This window comes from Phalacrocorax carbo, chromosome 8 (assembly GCF_963921805.1).
Source record: "Phalacrocorax carbo chromosome 8, bPhaCar2.1, whole genome shotgun sequence".
Classification (NCBI taxonomy): Eukaryota; Metazoa; Chordata; class Aves; order Suliformes; family Phalacrocoracidae; genus Phalacrocorax; species Phalacrocorax carbo.
This window is the reverse complement of record NC_087520.1, coordinates 34,868,741-34,886,642: the sequence shown is the minus strand read 5'-3', so window position 1 is coordinate 34,886,642 and position 17,902 is coordinate 34,868,741. Positions and strand designations below refer to the sequence as shown.

General features: G+C 41.1%; 1 long non-coding RNA gene across 2 annotated transcripts in view; it reads left to right on the top strand.

Moving 5' to 3' along the window:
• The window catches only part of LOC135314791 (uncharacterized), a 179,696-nt gene extending 167,820 nt beyond the window's left edge, over nt 1-11,876 (top strand). For both annotated transcript variants that reach the window (XR_010374284.1, XR_010374283.1), the window contains exon 3: nt 11,682-11,876. This is a non-coding gene — a long non-coding RNA (uncharacterized LOC135314791). The remainder of the gene's footprint in view (nt 1-11,681) is intronic.
• The last annotated feature ends 6,026 nt before the right edge of the window (nt 11,877-17,902 follow it).

Below are 17,902 nucleotides of genomic sequence, written 5' to 3'. Positions count from 1 at the left end.
GGACATGACATTCTCTTCCTTGCCTGCTAAAAAGTCTGTGTGAAGAACGGCATTGATAAGATAATAATCTGAGGGCATGATGTAATTCTTAGGTAGAAACTTGGGATTGCCTTTGGTTCATCTAGAACTGGATCTTTCCCTAATAGTAGCCATGCTGATGCTTCAAAAGAAGGTAAAAGAAAAACCACCTTGCATAGCAAAGCAATAGGATAACTTGCCCCCAGGAAAAGGTCTGTCAATCTTGAGTTGAGGTCACCTTCTTTTTATGTGGGTAGCATATCTGAGATTGGCTTTCCTAGGAAAACATGATGTCAGGGTATGCAGCTTTCACAGCTGTCATGGCTTTAGCTGGGACAGAGTTAATTTTCTTCACTGCAGCTGGCATAGTGCTATGTTTTGAACTTAGCTTGAAAACTATGTTGAGATAACACACAGATGTTTTGGTTGTTGCTGGGTAGTGCTTGTACTAGTCAAGGACGTTTCTAGCTTCCCATGCTCTGCCGGGTGCACAAGAAGCTGCAAGGGGAGGGGGCTCAGCTAGGAGAGCGCATTCAAACTGGCCAAAGGGATATTCCATATCATGTAACGTCATGCCCAGTATGTTACCTGGGAGGGGCTGGCTGGGGGAGGAGGGAAGCAATCATGGCTCGGGGACGGGCAGCGTCGGTCGGCGGGTGGTGAGCGGCTGTATCATTTGTGTTTCTGTTTGTTTTTTTTTTTCCATTTTGTTTTATTATCATTATTGTCATTATTATAATAATCATCATTATTATTATTATTATTTTTATTGTAATTATTAAACTGCTTATCTCAACCCACAAGTTCTTTTGCTCTTCCGATTCTCTTCCCCATCCTACAGGGGTGGGGGGAGTAAGCGAGTGGCTGCGTGGTGTTCAGTTGCCGACTGAGGCTGAACCACATCAATAGCACAACTAACAATTGCTTTCCAAGAGCACGGTCACTCACAGAGAACAGGAGGGACAGAGGACACAAGATAACTACAGCCCCTCATTTCTCTCTCTTGGCTTCTCACAGAGACGCTGCAGAACCCAAGCTACATGACTACCTGTGTAATTGGGTACAGGTATGCTTTCACTACCCCGGATAGTTGGTGACCAGCCCAGCTAAATTAGCCTGAAGATGAAAGGAACTGTGCCAAGATGAGAACGGAAGAGGCTTTTTTCCTATGTGACCCTGTAAGGCTCCTGCCCACTGTAGGGCACCTTTATACTCTCCCTTCCTGGGATTTCACTGCAAGGTGCCGATGCAGCTCCGGGTGAATCAAGGAATGCAAACTAATGCCAGCATCAGGTTTACATTACCATATACATCAGCAAGTCAACAAAACACCCAAGTTGTTTGCAGACATCTACTGATTGCTAAATTGGAAAATTACAAATCACCTATGAATGAATGTAAATGCCTAGTTCACATGTACACGGTACACTTCATTTCTCATGCTGTGCAAGATTTAGTTGATATTCCTTTAGTTGATAGGAGGTTGCTGGTTCAGAGCTCAGTTAAAGCCCACTGTTTATTCAAAGGAGGGCAGCAGTATGCAAGTGTCTTTGCCTGTTGAAAGCAGGGATTGATGAGTTTCCACCAGGTGCTTTGTGTGCTGTTGAATAACCAGGTACTAAGCAGCAGAGATTAGCTTGGGCAGGGGCTCCCACTCTGTGGTTATACCATTCTTGGGAGGTGAACTGGGATGTCTGCATGGTGCTGTGGAGTTCTCTGTGGAGGTACGGGTCCGTGCAGCACTATTCAGGCTCTCTGTACAGAGAACTGTGGCACTGCACGGGCACGGCCTCAGCAGTGTCTATTGTCTTTGCCAAACTGTCCTTAGTTAATGGCATGAATTGACTGGTAGTATTGCCAGTTCAAAGAGATAATTTTTTATAAATGCAGAAATATTTTCATAAGTCAATCTTTACCTGACAAAAATAAAACCACATTAAAATTCAGCACTCTCTTAGCTGATCTGGGGAAGTTCACTGGGAGCTGTTGGCAGCTGGGAGCTGTGATGGATTTTTGTCTTCTACTGGATATTGTTTTGTGTGTGCTGAAAGGGTGCTGCAATGGAGCACTTTATGCATTATTAAGATAATTTTACTTAGATTGTGTAATATAGTTAGAGACTGGATAGTGACTCTGGGCAATTAACTGAATAGAAAAAAAAGGAATAGTATTACTAGAAAAAGATTTGCTATTATTACTAAAATTATTACTTCTAGACACATTAACTGTGTTTCTATGAGTTGTGTAAAGAACAGCTGCTTCTCATCTCTGAAGATGAGCCAAGCATGCATTTCCCTGCTTCAAAGCGCTTACAGAGACGAAAGGTCTTCAAACACAGGACACTAAGTTTTCCCATCACTCAAGTGTCCACTCTCTGCTTTACCCCTGACTTTTAGATCAGGCTTGTCATGGCATTTACAGAAGAAAAAGGGATTTATAAACATTATTCGTATTCAACAGTAAAACTAAGTTTTTAATAGTGGTTTTACAAATGCAGGCACTGTACTAGAAGTAGAGATATTAAAAATCATATTATTCTGTAGCTGTCAGCATTCTTCTTGGAAATAGGAAATGCAAATGAATCCCCAGTATTATGCCCCAAATCCTCTGGCTCTTTAGCATAGAAAGTAGTAGGAAACTATTAATCCTGTGGCTGCTTCCATTCACCAAACATTCATCTTTGGGTGCTGGATTTTCTGTCACTATATTCTTGCTCATGTATCGATAGAGCAAAACCTTTGATTTTTCCCTGAGATTTGAAAAGAAAAAATTTGTTTCCAGCTGATACTTCGGTTCAAAACATTTTGTCTGGCTGATGTTAACTTTGTCTGTAACTATGTTCATCTTTGTGTAATAACAAAAAAATATGTATTTTGAAGAAGGGTGTAATAAGAAATTTTAAGTTGAATCTGTGCAAAATGCCCTCTCCCTGAAATCTCCCCCAAATTCTTTACTGGAAAAAATCTGGATTTATATTTTTCCTTCATATGGGGAAAGGAATTAAATATGCTTCAATGAAATCACAAGGGAAGTTAAAGGTTCCTTTGACTCTGGCAAATCCTTGGAAATCAGAAGTTAAATACTTGAACAGAGAGAGGTGACTCAGCCTTCCAACCCTTTGTAATGCCAGCCATTGTCCGAAGGATGATGGAGAACCCATGCGCCCAGGTAGCTCCGATGGGTGTGTCCTGAGCCACTGTCAATGCTGCCAGATGCACAGACCAGTTTAGCAGTTTGAATTCAAGAAGCAAAAGCATACCTGCCTTGTGTGATTTTATGCAGCACTACTTTGAGCTCTCAGTGTTCCTAACACCCACTTGCAGAGGCAGGAATTGGCGCTCAGGTGAATCGGAGCTACTGACCCACCCGATGAGGTGGTACCTCTTCTTCCCTGCAGCTTAATTAGTCTCTTCCGTGTCCCAGTGATCCTGAATGCTGAGCTGACCGCTTATGTGACCACTATGTGCCACCCAGTGCACATCATCAGTGTTGTAGGAAATTAGGCAGAACGTACTGCCTTTTAACAGCTCTATTCTATTCTCCAGTCACTGGTCATTATGCATCTTGGCTTTCAGCATCTCCTCCAGTTATGCAAAATGGGGATTTCTCAACATGAAGAGAGGCCTGAAAATTATAGGATCCTCTTTTGCTCAGATAGACACAAACCCATATACTGCAAAAAGTGGGGAAAAGGGGCTTTAGAGGCTTTCTTTTATTCTAGTGGAAACTCATTTTGTTGGGTATCAGTGGGTCCAGTTCTACTCTGTTATGTACACCGGTTTTGTCCTTTGGACCTGCACAGTGCTAGAAGCTATGGTCACCCATATAACATGCCAAAACCTGAATTATGGCATAACTGCAAAAAGCTATGATACTGTTTTATGTGGCTGAAGTCAGAGTGATAACATATGACCCCTTTTTCCCATTCCAAAACCCCCAGCAAAGCTGCTAAAGCTGCTCCTCTCATTTCCATTACATATTGCAATACAAGGCAAGCACTTCTGGTTTCCACTTTCATCTACAATTTAAGACCAAAGGGAGAGCACTCAGTAAACAACCACAATAATCCTTTCAAAGTTGAGAAGATTTCTTTCCTATCTTTCTGGGTGCAAATTGTAGCAGGAGTCATGTGTTACTAATCTCCTCAGTACTGCAGCAGGTCCTTAGCAAGTTAATACACACACCTCTCCAAGATCCTCAAGGGGTTATAATACTATTCCTAAACTAAAATATAATTCTAAAGCAGTTCACATTTGAAATTAAAAGAGTCTTCTTTACTTTGTTTTAAATTAACATCTCACAGGAGCTGTACAGTGACAGTGTAAATAGTGAGTGTCAATAATGAACTTGTCCAGCTATCTTCCACACCAGAGTGGAAGGCACACAATTTGCATGGCAGATATTGCAGGCAGGCAACCAAGCCCTCCCAGGCTCTGCCTGGCAGCAGGATTTATAGGGGTATTGTCCCACTTAAAATATTTGATACGGAAATCTCTGCTGAATGCAGTGAAATACAGTGGAAGGGTTCCTAGTTTTTCAGGTGCCCACTTGGTTCTAGTTAGACACTGGTCTGAAATGCTTCCTTTTCCCTCCACTTGCCTCAATTTCTGTTCTATTTAAAGTAACTATCACATTTTTAAAGGTTTTTTTTTAGATGATTGCACCATCATATGACAGTGATGGTTGCACATCTCTGAAGGTTCTTCATTTGTCTCTTCTATAGGTTTCCTGGCTATTCCAAATAAAAACGCCTTCTTTCAGAAAATATGACACACCTGGAGTAAAGATGGGCTTCCAGAGGTACCAAAAAAGTAATTACTCCAGAAATATTCTCTCCTTTATGTCAGTATAAAGCAAGTGTACATTGGAGTTTGCTTTCATAAATTAATTTTTCTGTGCAGTTTTAGTTGTGTTGTACTAAGGAGAAAAAGATGACAAAACCGAAAAGATTTTATAAGCTGCTTATATGTATATATATGATTCTATATATAGAATCGTAGAATGGTTTGGATTGGAAGGGACCTTAAAGATCATCTAGTTCCAATCCCCCTGCCTTGTGCAGGGGCACCTTCCACTGGACCACGTTGCTCAAAGCCCCATCCAACCACATATATATATATTTATATATATGTGTAAACTTAAACAATATGTTCCTAGCCATTGGGTAAAAGTTTTATCCACATGCCAAACCTCTTGATATCATGAGAGTTTAAATAGTTTTTATAACAACAATTTTGAGTAGCTTTATGTATATGTGGGGCCCTGTCCTCCAACATTACAGCTTAACTTTGTGCCATATGTAACATGGTTCATATAATACGGTGTGGCGATTCATGATTCCTCAATGCTGTTTCCTTTTTCTAAAAGATAAAAGTAACTGAAGTGGAGGTTCTTTGTCTGGGAGTCATAAGCAAGCAAGAAAAACAGAACTGTGAAATGGTCCCTGTAAGCTAGGAATTAAAAATCTTTGTCACAAGCGAGGGTGGTTTTAATTCTGCACTTGAGGAAACAAAACACAGCGAAATTTCTGCAAAAGCAGAAAGCAAACAACCTCTTGGCTCACAGTCTCTGTAGTTCATTGTGATGCTACTATGGTTACTTCAGGAAGAAGAAAATAGCCCTCGTAACCTTGAAATGGAACATTTTGCTGTGACAGTGGAGTGGGTTCCTTTATTGACTTGAGCAACTTTGGTAACAGTGTACATTTGACTATTTTCACCTAATACTTAATCCTTCTAGCCACGGTGACTAATTTGTTTCTTACGAAATTTTACAAATGCTTTCTCCCTAATGAAAGATCACCAACTGTTTAGTCAAGGTACTTTTTCACTTAGACTATGCCTGTATATTAGAGATAAGTTATTTCCTCTTGTTCTTGATTTGGGCAGTTGAAACCCAGCAGCTAATTAAAAGGGCATATTCTATAAGTAGATCTAGTTGGAAAACTGTTTTTTTTCTTCTCTAAAATGGCTCTTACATTTTCTTTTCAGGGGAAAAGAAAATTTTCCCCCAGGATATATCGCAAAGCAAACTGAAACAAGTATTTGCATTTTATTTTGAGGTGCAATTTCTAAACAAAATTAAATAGAATTTTTGTTTCTAATTGAATTGGAACATTACTGCAGTGTATAAAGGGAAGCTGCACTGAGTGCTGAAGGATTAGTTGGCTGGGTGTGCAGAGGTATAGCTGTCACATGCTGCTGTCTGGATGGGCTGGCAGGTCTGAAGCAGGGACTGAGCCCCTCCAGCTCATATGCCATGCAGGACCAAAGGAAAGAAGCCCTTCTACAAGCTTTGCCATCACTTAAAGAGGAGTGAAATGGCTCTGTGTAATGACGAGTGAGTGGTAGTACATGTGGAAGCTGGTGGACTTGCAGAGACGCAGAGCTGTGAAGTGGTCAGGAGTTTCCTGGGGAAGCAAGCTGAGCTGTAGGTGGTACCTGGTCAAAGGCAGCATGAGGGTATGTTTATCAGAGTTATACCGGAGTGTTACTTACATTGGGTGGTGAGCATTTGCCCTACCCTTGCACTCCTTGGCTTCTAAAAGTTTTGCATTTGGCAAGGTCAGCTTTGGGGAAAGGGTGCAATACCACCTGCAGCTTCAGCACAGTCGTACTTTGAAAGACAGGAGTGCATAGCTGCCAAGAGAGCCACCAAGGAGACACACATGGTCTGTCTTCAGAAATGTGGCTGTTTCATTAGGTGGTATTTGGAGTAACTGTAAGACTGGGTGAGAAGGGAAGCGCAAGGTTATTCAGTGAAGGACCATAGGTCTTCATTTACATAGGGGAGCAGAGACACCAGTACAATGGTGGCATGGTTCAGCCCCAGTCGGCAACCAAGCACCACAGACACTCACTCCCCCACCCCCTCCTTAGTGGGATAGGGGAGAGAATCTGAAGAACAAAAGTAAGAAAACTTGTGGGTTGAGATAAGCACAGTTTAATAATTTAAATAATAATGATGATGATGATGTAAAGGAAAACAATGAGAGAGGGAGAGAAACAAAACCCAGGAAAAACAAGTGATGGAACCACTCACCACCCACCAGCCGATGCCCAGCCAGTCCCCAATCAGCGATCGCCACCCCCCAGCCAGCTCCCCCCCAGTTTATACACTGAGCATGATGTCATATGGTATGGACTATCCCTTTGGCCAGTTTGGGTCAGCTGTTCTGGCTCTGCCCCCTCCCGGCTTCCTGTGCACCTGGCAGAGGATGGGAAGCTGAAAAGTCCTTGACTAGTGTGAGCACTGCTCAGCAACAACTAAACCATCACTGTATTATCATACTAAGTCCAAAACACATCGCTATAGCAGCTACTAGGAAGAAAACTAACTGTATCCCAGCCTAAACCAGGATAGATGGCCACTGTATAAGGAACTGGGACGCATATGTGTGATGCACTTCTAGTTGTTCCTTATCTGTATGCTACTATGCACCAGAATTTCAGACACTCCAAATTTCAGAGCAGTCAGAGGAAACACGTGGATTTCAGAGCAAGTATTCCGCCTTTTAAACAGAAGGGGATTTTGAACATTGAGCTGTAATGAGAATCCTGAATAGGCATGAACTCTCTTTAAAATAATTTCTATAATGATAGTGGAGTGGCAGAATATTACTATTTGGTTTGCTGTTATTCAATTATTTTGCAGGACCTTTTGTCAGATTTGTAAAAAGAGCAGATAAGGCAACTAGCTGCTAGGCACACTTGTGTGCTGTAAATATCGGAGAACATTAAATGTCACTGGGAAAGTTCCTGTTGTTACATTGATACCCTATAGGAATGGATATACTCTATTGACTCGATGCATCTGACATCAGACCCAGTTTGTAACTCCATCCCCTCTCAGCTTCTGCATTCAGTGAGGGGAAGGGAGACGCAGCCTCAAAATTTCTGTTCTTTCCTCCCTCTTTTTGCTGTAATGTAGACAAGCATAACAATGCCTGCTCCAGGAGATGGAACGATTGTCAAAGTATTAGTGACACAGAGGAATCCTCCTGGGGAAGGAAAAGGGCATTCTGGTATTCCCCGCCTCAGCAACAATGCTCTGGCTGTAATGTTGAGACAATTATCAGCATGTTAGTACTGGTGAATTAGGCTAAGAAAACTGAACAGCAAAGACAATATGAAGTAGGGATATTTTCCTGTTTGGTGTGTTTAGCCCTGTACCAGGCAGGATTATTCAAACACCAGGGGATGGCTCTCGGGGCTGGTGTTATCATCCCATCCCTGTGCCCACACTGTCCCTCCTATGGGTTGACACCAGTCAAGCTCTGGCTGAGGGTTCGGGGAGATGTTACTGCAAACACGAATATTTGCATTCATTACTGAAATCGAGACATTTGCCTTCAAAGAACCTGACTGAAGCTCAGAGAAATTATTGTTAGTTTTCCAAAGTCACTTACATTTAACGGTTCTGTAAAAGGTACCAAAAGAATTGGGGTTTGACTGTAGATACTCGTATGTCACAAGCAGTAAAGGAAGGCTGAGACTTAATAGGTGCAAAGATGACTTGCCTGAATAAGACCTGGTAAGACAAATTTCAGACACATTCTGTGCACACAGAAGCATCAGTGTTTGTCCTGGCACCAATAATAAACAACAAAGTTTAGCTTGGTTGGTTGGTTGGTTGGTTTTATGGTTCACATCAACATAGTTATCTGTGCCTCACAATCTTCAGTGATTCCCCTTGCAACAGCTGCCTGAAGGCGAAGAAGTAATTGCATTGATTTTGAATTTTTTTTAACATATAGATGCAGTTTGCACAGGGAGGAGTTATGTGGTTTGCATGAAGCTGTTCAGGATATTTGTTGTGAAAGCAATAGCTGATGCTGGCCTTCTCACACCACAGATAAAGACTAATCATGAATTCATTAGTGATAGATGAAATTATTCTGCTGGTTTTATACACTTTTTTTAGGCTTGATCGAGTATTTGTCTCTTAAATACAAAACCCAAATGGAGTAAAATGTGTATCTGAGGGGAGTATTTCCTACTAGTAATATTACTAGGGTAGTGCCACTCTTGATACACTCATAATTCCACAAAGCTACTACTACTGCAATGAAAAAGGTGACCAGTGAAAAGTCAAGGCTAGAGTCAAGGTCTGGGGGTGCTGCCATATGCTGGTAGGTCTTGTTCCACACCTGCAACCCGCTGAGCACTGCAGCTCTTGTAGCAATTAAGGGGCATCTAATTCTTCTCCTTTCTGTGCAGTGTTTGGCAGAGATGTGGTTCAAGTTAGTTTGACTGCTTAGCTTTGGATTTTGTTGGCTACATCACTGTAATATCCCTTTTGAACTTTAATTTTCCGATGATAGCACATTGCTAAATGGTTATCTTGCTCAGTCATACAGGTTGGTACTCCATGACTTCACTGGTGTTGCCTAGAGAAACCAAACAAGGTACAGTCCTGCAGCTCTGGTCCCAGAGCTCCTGGGCCTGTGTGACTTTATTATCCTACATGCACAGTTTGATAGGAAAAAATTAAATATCTGCACTTTCAGATCTAGGGTTTCCTTAAGCTTTCATTAAACTTAGGTGGCAGCAGCTAACGGTTACAAACAGATCATGGAAAACAGTACCAGAGGGGCTGAGCTTTTCTGGTTTGCCCACAGTGGAAGTTATCCCCAGGATAAACTACATCAACTGTACTGAAACCAGTGCTAAAAGGTGCTTTGCTAACACCCACAGAAATAGCAAGGCACAGAGATTCCACACTCTCCTAGGATTTTATAAAGAAATTATAATTTTTAGAATACTTTCTGCTTTTATCACTCTCTAATTATTTTCACAGCAAAGAAACAGGGTGTGCCTGAGCCAGGACTCCTGAAGAGTACGCAGATCCAAGCAGGCCTCTAGCTTGCTGTCAACACACCGATTACAATGATTTCATTCAAACCAGGACAATAGAGACAAATTTTTAACTCCTGGTTCCATCAAATTCAGTTTATATATCAATGTCCACACATCCAGAAAACCACCTTAGACCCGGTCTGGTGCTCGACAGCTTCATAAATCTTTCTCCTTCACAAAAATTTCCTACAAGACCACAGGTCTGTCCAATTACAAACTGATTATGCCCCCTTAGCCCCAACTCTGGCGCTGGCAAAATCCTCTGAAGCTTAATTCTGTTTATTTGCATTTCCTGTGCTATCCACTAGTGATTCATGGCTTCACTTCATACCCTTTCAAGAAGCATTTCACAAATACAGTATTCTCCAATGAAGCAGATGGCAACATTTACGTTTGCAGCTCAGAGGCTCTCCTTTGCTCCAGTTCCTGAGAATTAACCTTGCCTAATCTGCCTGTGCGCTTTCCACTGTGAGCCATCCCACTACTGAAAGAAATTGCTACACCCACAGTGTATAAATATTTGTATTAAGCTATCCAAATTTAAAATCAAGACCTTAAAAATAAAATATTAGTGACCTTTTAGCTCATTTATAATTAAAACCCATTCTAATGTTGTGCATATAAATAATAGATAGCTGTTTTCACAGATCAATGCCTTCTCCTGCTTTATAAGAAACATTTTTAAGTAAAATTACTGTGCCTTTAAGTTTAATAGGAAAATTTGATGCGTTGGCAACTATGGGTTGATCTCTGTACATTTTTCAATTGTAAATTGCACTTTAAAAATGCAAACAATTATTAATATTGATTTGGACTAAACCAATATTGAATTTCAATATATTTCTGGCTCTTTTATGAATTACCCTGCACAGCCAGTGTGATTATGATGAAACAGTATTTGCACGCTCAATTTCTTTTCAGCAAGAAACCTTGAAGAGTGCTAGTTGTGTTCAGGCTGATAATGATAAACCCCTGCATTCAAGGAAAATAAGACTACCTAAAAATCTCAACTGAAGCATAGTAAATTAATTTTTCATCCCATACGTGCAGTTCGTATGTCATGGTACCTGGACTTTTGTTATTAACAAATAGCAAGAATTTAGTTAGAATGCAGCTCACTGCCTGAGCCCTTTGTTTTGGTGGTGCATCGCATGCAATTATAAAGTTATGTCAATCCATCACTGCGATTTCCTGCGACTAAGCAAAGAGACAAATATATTCATGTCCTAGAATGCTATAAGATGTCAATTTACTTAAGTGCCATTAAAACCGTGTTTCTATGCTGTGGCTGGAACAAACATTTCATAGCTCTGTTGGTAGAGGGTTTTGAGCTTTCCTTCTGATCGCAACTATAATCTCAAGGCCTGTTTGCTAATTGCTTACTCAGATAGCCCAGCATCTCCCTAGGGGCCTCATCTCTGGGACAGCCCTCCCCTGTGCGATGCGGCAGTGGCGATGGTCAGCAAGGTCACTACAGCTGAATGCCCTCATTACAACAGAGGAGTGGGTGGCAAGGGGGTCTCCCAAGAGCCCTGCGATACAGGGACAGAATTGGCTGGAAAACAGAAACCCTTTACCCTGGGGAAAAGAGATGTACTGAATCAAGACAAAACATCAAAATGAGATTTTTGTAGAAACAGATTTTTCAGAAAAATTTAATTTACTGGGCCGTTAAGTGGTGTTCTCATTGTGCTTGGCTGCTAACCGCTTAGACAGCTGTGCAGAAAACTTCTGAACTGCCAAGGGTTTTCTAGGCATGCAGCGGGCTCTAGTTCCCCACTTCATCCTCCTCTTCTCCCTTCGCAGCTGTACAGGGACCAGGATGGCAGAGAGCTGGGGACTGCTAACCAACAGCAGCCTGCCTGGAAAGTGGCTGTTAAATTCACCTTTTCCAGAAAGTGGAATTGAGGAGCGCATAGCAGGCAGCAGGCAGGTGAGACTTCATTTTGATTCTCCCAGGGAAAAATATGTTTTTCCAAACTATCTTTTTCCATGTAGAAAACTTTGGTTCTGTGAAAGGGCATTTTCTTACTGAAAATCCTTCTGCTGGAGAATTCCCCAACCAGATATTTTTCTGGAACTTACTCCCACGTAAACTGAAAATAACCCAAACATGGTGACTTTCCAGTCATGTTACAAAAAGCTAATGTTTTGCTGGAGTCCCTGGAGATGGTGGAGTTGTGCTACTTATATTAAGAAAGGGGTAGTAGGCAGAGAGCAAGTGTCTGCAGGACTTACGTGAGTGCTGCTGGCCCTTAATTCAATCATATGTAATGAATGATTAATAATATTAAGGCACTTAACCTTGCATAGTGTTGTAATTATTTTGATTATGAAATAAAAACCAGAAAGCATTTATGACATTCACTATTTTTAAACCTCATTATTTTGGAGAGCGTCATTCAAGAATTTGAACACTTGAAATCAGTAAATCAGAAAAATGAAATTATGCATGATTTTTCTTTACGTGACGCAGGTGCTTTCTAGTGTGATTTCTCCCTTCTGTGGGTAGAGTAGTGGGTAGGTAACAGCAAGTGCCCTCTGCTCCTTCATTTCACAGGTAATCTTGTTTCACCATTTTATGCTCAGATGCCCATAAATGTATAGTCACCTCTCTGTTATTTCACATTGTAATAGCATTGTGGTTTTGATTAGAGCAAGTCAATTTTCTTTGCCAAAATGGCTTTTTAACAAAGCTGTACCTTTCAGAAAATGTATTCTTTGGTCATAATTCTGTGATGTAAGAGGTGCTTTCCTTGACAAAGTTAAGTCCTGTGTCCTATACTACCAAAACTAATACTGTGAATATTACTGTAATTTTATAATACATACATGTTGCACAATATATAGTATATCGATACAAAATACTCTTAAGGACTCCAGCCTCCGGGTTTTTAAGAAGGAAGGATACCATTCCTGTCAATTTTTCCTTAGGTTGATCCAGATCCTGCCAGTCACTACACAGCTAGATTAATTTTGGATACAGAACAGATTTTGTGCCTTCCAATCTCAACAGCTGCGGTCGACACAGCTAATTCTGCATTGCCTGAGAACAGGCACAATGTAACGGCTATTGGTGATTCCCCTCCGGGCATCTATTTAAACAGGAGAGAGCATGTCAGCAGTCAGGTGGTGGGGTTCTGTTACACTAGAAGCATGTACTGCTAATAACAATACACCCTAGCTTTACTGTGCTGTATTTCTCAAGGAATTCCTTCCATCATCCTGGTTTTCGGTAATGAATTTTAGCATTCTTGGTGTCTCCTAGGGGATGGTTCCTGACACCCTAAGTTGGTATCAAAATTCTTGCTCAAGTTCACTGAAAGCAACTTCCGTCTCCTTAGCACCTTTCTTTCCAGACTGATGCCCCTAGCAAGAGGGAAATATTCAGAGCCTGAAATCCACCTTTTAGTAATTACTTACTGTATGTTCTGCTGCCTCATCAGATGACAGCTAATGGTTGTGTGACTCCAACAGAGGAAAAACAGCGTAGGATTTGAGGAAAATATATTTTTTTAAAGTCAAATCAGGCTGCACATTATTTCTATCCCACTTGCAATTAGCAGTGCGTGGGCTGATCACTAGCAATAAACTGTGGTTAGAACCAAAACTTAGCTGTGCCACCCTGGGTGTCACATGTCGCTGTAAAAGTTTAATCTAACAAACTAGAGAAGCCATTAGAGGAACTCATGTGGTTCCAGATAGCAATGTTTCAGCTCTGCAGCTCTCTTCAGGGCTGAAAATGACTGGGGTTTATGTCCATTCACCACAGTGAAAATTACAGCTTTGCCCATATACTAACTTGGTGCTTGTGCCTAAGAGTGGCTGGACCACAGTGTTAGATCCCCCAAATATGCAGGTATGACAGAGGGGTTAAATGCACCATTTTAGACTTCATTCTGGACTTTCCCAGCTTACAGCCAGCCCACTCCACTGCTTTTTAAAAAAAGGTTAATATATTTTATTACTTGTTTTTACAGATGAATTTCGCATCCCTTTTTCAGTAGCATCATGCTCGTATTATTAAATGCTGCATTGCAACATAGGGAGGATCTGAGACCTCTTCAGACCATTAGCTCTGGTCTAAACACGCTTCCAGCACACACTATGTGAATAAAGCACTGAAGAGCTTCTTTCTCACATAAGTATACTGTAACTGCAATATCATAATTATGTGAAAAATATTATTAGAGATCTGTAAAACAACAAATGGAGAGCTTCAAGACTAACATAAGTAAACTGTGGATCTGATGGCTAATGGTTGTGATGTATTTGTGTTTTAGAGACCTACTGAAACATAAGAAAAGTTATTTTGGCTTGAACCATTAGTAGCAGCTTCTTTGCCACCTCCATTTGTCTTTTTCTGCTTCTTGCCTCACCCTTTTTTTCCTATTCTGCCTATGTATAATGAGCAACTTCTTGTTATAGTGTTTCAATGTCAAAGACATTAAAGTGATAACCCAGGGGACTTGGGAGATGGCACAGACAAAGTTAACTGTAGGCAGAGAGCAGGGACTGTGTGGTGAAGGAATTTTCAAGCTGAGTGTACCTGGGCTATTTCTAAACTGTTCTGAAAAGTACCTAAGAAAAGCAGCCTTATTGTCATAGATCTTTTATCTGCAGAGGGATTCAGGCACTCTTAAGAAAAAATCAGCAGTCTATTGATCAGGAAGATAAACAAACCCCCAAACTGAAGACCTGTCTGAGGTGGTGAAATGGTTGAGCCCTGTCAGCATCAACACCTGACCCTCTCTCCCACAACTCTTCCCACTTTAGCTGCAGGAAAGGGTGAAGTTGGTCCCTTACTGCTAAATGGGGCTCATATTATACACTTGACAACCGCCTGCCACTGACTAAAACAGTAAGTCCTAATGATCAACACCATGTCTTCCCTTCATGCTGAAAACCACTATAAAACTCAGTCTTATCAGAGAAGAAATACACAAAATTGCAAATGGATGCTAAAGCATACAGTAGCACAGAGTGTAAGAAGGGCATGATCCTCTCTGAACTGGCTTCTTGTTGCTTGGCTGAGATGCCTGTGAGTAACTGGAGACTGCATCTTGCAGAGTGAGAGAGGAAAAGAGTTAGCAACTGTTTTTCTCCTACCTTGTGCTCCTGACTGTGGATTTGCTGCCCTTCAACATGTTATGACTAATGCATAAAGCGTTGCTCCTCTCCAGACACTCAACTTTTCACTAGCTTGAGACTTGAAAAAAAAGCCATGAATCTGTCTTTGGCTGTAGGTCTCCAGGCATGTAACCTTTACTGTATATGCCATGCTGGCATTCGTTGTCTGGTCTGCACTCTGTTTATCAGCCTCTTACTTGCTGTGTATACTGCAGTCTCTTAGATCCTTCTGTATTTACTCTTTGCCACCCTCCCTCATAACTACAAAACTAAATGGGAACAGGATCTCTCGGAGAAACAGCCCAAAAGGGCCTAGGTAATATTTTGTGCTGAATCTCTCTCCTTAGACCTTTAGATATCATTGGTGTATCTTTCAAGACACCTCTGGGGTTTCGAAACTAATTTTCCATCATCATTAGTGAGAAACTTATCCTCATGCTTCCTTTCATTAATGTCTAATACAAGAATGAGAAGTGCTGTATATGCATACTTTTTCTAACTTGCTGATGACATATGCAAATAATTAAACAAGGCACAGAAGCAATGGTTAAAAATTCTGCAAAACTTCCTCATTAAACTAAGCAATTATCTGCAAAAAGAGAGACATCTGAACCCTCTCCCTCCACACCCAGGATAAAATCTCTGCATCTTGCAGCCGTTTAATTTTTGCCCAGGAGGAGAAAATTCACATTTAATTACTGTCAAAGGTGAGGACAACATGGTGGGTGCATAGATGGTGACATTCAGTTTGTACCTGACAGTGAGGTGGCTGTGACTTTGCATGTGATCTGTTTGAATATTGTATGCAAGGTCACAGCTCTGTGTAAAATCAGTGGAAACATTAATTGAGTTCCAGCTATGTCATGTGCTACTGTGCAAAAAATGATTCATGAAACTCTAGGGCCATGATTTGCTGTTTGGTGGCAGTACAACTCAAGCAGTTAATACTTCTAGCCGTCTTGTCCCACCTGCTGTGTTACATTGGCATGTCTTCGAGCTGGATAGTGAAGTGAACTGAGGAAACAGATTCAGCTGAGAAACAGTCCATCAAAAAATAACAGCACTGAAAGTAAGTCATATGCATGGAGATAAATATATTTTCAAAGCACTAAAACAGATTAAACCCTTCCATGTTCTGTTCTTGCAGTACAGTTTATCTATTTAATCACCTGCACCATCCCTGTCACTGCAGTAGCAGAGATTTTCACAATCTATAGTTGTGAAAACAATGTTATTGCTCCCATTTTACAAATGAGAAGCTGAGGCAGAGAAACCTGAAGACCCTGCCTAGAGAAGTGGGGTACCTGTGGACAAAAAGAGGCTAGGTTTGGACCTTCCACAGTTCAGGTTAATATTCTAGCTACTGAATCCTCCTCCTTTTTCCTTAGTTACTGAAGAATAATGAAAAAGGTAAAATGTTTATTTTTATATAAGAGGAATTGAATATGCAAATCTGAATGGGGATTGATTTTTTAAAACTTACAACCAGAAGGTTTGTAAATCTGCCAAGAACTTCAGTTAAGCAACTGTTTCGCACTAGCTAGGATGTAGGTTAGTGGTTTCAGCAAATACACAGATAATTAACTAAAACTCCTTTTGTTCTAGCTGACAACTTGAAAGCAATGAAAGAAAGGAGAAAAATCACTGGGAGCAGTGTGGCATCTTACAAGGTTTCCAGTGCAACATACACAGGAGTACACTGACGAGCTTTTCTAGTGCTAATGAAGGAGTGTCAGACCGGCAACACCAAAATCTGGTGCATTTGTTGAAAAGGACAAGTATGAGAGGGAGTAGCTCAAATTTTTTTTTCCAGACACCAGTGAACAGTTGTGAAGGGAAGGCCACATACATTTAGTCTGTCTTTCTCTTTCAGCGGTGGTGGTACAGCCTGCTGCATGGGCACCTGGTGACCGAGAGGTGGGCAAGCGAACAGGTTCTTAGGTGTTGCCAAAGCTGTGGCAGTTTGCCTGTAGGGAAGGGAATCTAGGCTGGGTAAGTGCAATATATAGCGCTATATTATTACTACATATTATCTGCAATCTATGGTACATAATAATTAGATATTACGTGCAATATATAGCAAGGATATCACTGCTGTCCCTTTGGAGTGTCCCTGCAGGTCTAAATGTGCACAGAGAGGGACTCTGTTCAGTGAGGACTGTAAGATGGAGTTACCACCTTACAAGCCCCTCCTTTCCTTACTCCCTTCAGCAGTTGGTAACAGATTACTAGAGCACTGTATCAGTGCAATAGTGAATCCTGAGGTTAGCGAGATGTGAGTTAATGAGGCATTTCCCAGAAAGTAGGACATACCTTAACCCAGCTTCTCTCATGGTCACCTTGCATCATATTATATTATTAGTAAAGTTATTAATTTTTGTTATTGTAATGGCAAAGCCCAAACTTTTATTTACATAACAAGAAGTTTTAGAACAAGCAATGACCAAGTTCCCCAGGTCTGTGAGGTGCTCAGCAACTTTTTCAGATGAGTTCCTGATAGGTGTTTTATGAGGAACAAGGTCAGTGCTGCACGATAAACACAGTTCTGAAGTTTCTGGAGCAGGCTAGGAGGTAGGTGTAAAGTGTGTTTAACAGGCAGCAGCAACAATCAGAAAACTACAACTGGCAAAAGAACTTGCAGACGTGTCTGTTGCTGCAGCCTTGTTTGCCAAATAAGTTGTCTGTAAACTGTGCCATCATGAAAATTCTCCACGGTGGTAACAGTGCTTTCCCTGGAACATTTTGTTGAAGCTTGCAAATGGAATCATCTCCTATGACTGCTCTTTTAAGCAGTGTAAATCTTCAACAACAGTCCTAAATAAACCTGTGATATACAGTGCATGAAACACCTATTTTTATAAATATCTCTGCAGAGGAACGCTAGGGGTAGGAAGAAT